The following is a 1,347-nucleotide window of genomic DNA, read 5'->3' as shown; positions in this document are numbered from 1 at the left end:
ACATCGCACTCAGAAAATTGATGCGTCAGCTGAGTTATTCTAGAAAAATAAGCCATTTGGAAAACTGTTCAAAGTAAGACCTTGACTCCATTTAAAACAAGCAGCTGTGGGACAGAACACCAGCAAGAGAAGAGAGAAAATGGAAAATACTGAGGCTTTTTGAAGGCAGCAGAATCTAAAGTAGTGTGAATTTCCCTCCTGCACTGCCTGGAATGGTTAGAACTTAACATTTTGAAACATCAGTCACCAGACCATTGCTACGTCTGAAAGAACTGTACCATTGGCAGCTGTTATTTGAAGATACATATTTCTTTATATGAAAGTTGTATCACTGCAGGTGTCAACTATAAAAGCCCTAATTCCTAAAAAAAAAAAGAGGGGGGAAAAGGTCACAATGTAAAAGGTATGCACATGATAGCAGTTGTAATGTCAATGTTTCTGAGCATTTGAAAATCTAAGAGTTTAAAATCCATTTCATGGAAAATTGCCAGCTCAAGTATATAACAAAAGTATATATCAAATAATATTATGGAACAGGTGTATCTTGTGCTGCCTACTTCTTGTGTCTTCATTTCTTGCAATATAAGATTGAATGTCTAAGATTCAAAGCTTGTGATCATACCCAGTGGATGGTTAGAATTGTCACATCTGAAACAGAGCTATCAACCAAATTTTTGCCTGCAGCTTGTCAAACTTCATGAGGAACTCTCTACGGCCCCATTTGTTGACTGTAGTTTATTTAGCTACCCTAATGCAATTCTGTCTTCCTTCATAAAAACCAGTCTACTCTGGCCCAGTGGTAACATTAAAATTCTGTGGATTCTTTTTCGTACACAAAAATCCTCATTAGAGGTGGCTGAAAAATGGAGCACTGACACAATGCCAATGTAGTAATTGTTCACCTAAGCTTGTCCATCTTTTAGATTCAGTGACAGATAGTAATTCCTTATTTGAAGGAAGGCTGAGTTTAATTCCATCACTAAGCAATGCATACCGCCTTATGTACCACTCCCACAAAAACCTTTTATTATAGTACAAAGAAAGAAAGCCAATATAACACCTCAGATAGTGAGGTAAGCTGAAGTTCCTCTTAAGTTAGTATTTTCTTGGTTTGGGGGGGGTCCTGTCTGGTCTAGACTTCCACAGAAGTGGTGAACAACAATGTCTATGCAGAAAATACATCAATATTTTTATACTGTACAGAGTGCGTAAATATAGGAATATTTCTGTATGCAGTTACAAGCAAATAAGGTCTGTAGGAGCTTACATATGTGTAGGAGGCAGAACATTTTCAAACTTGCTGTGCTTCCTTGTTTACTTATTTATATTCAGATAAAGGAAGTGGTA

Source organism: Phaenicophaeus curvirostris, chromosome 15 (genome assembly GCF_032191515.1).
Source record: "Phaenicophaeus curvirostris isolate KB17595 chromosome 15, BPBGC_Pcur_1.0, whole genome shotgun sequence".
In the NCBI taxonomy this organism is placed as follows: domain Eukaryota; kingdom Metazoa; phylum Chordata; class Aves; order Cuculiformes; family Cuculidae; genus Phaenicophaeus; species Phaenicophaeus curvirostris.
Note: the sequence above shows the minus strand (reverse complement) of the source record.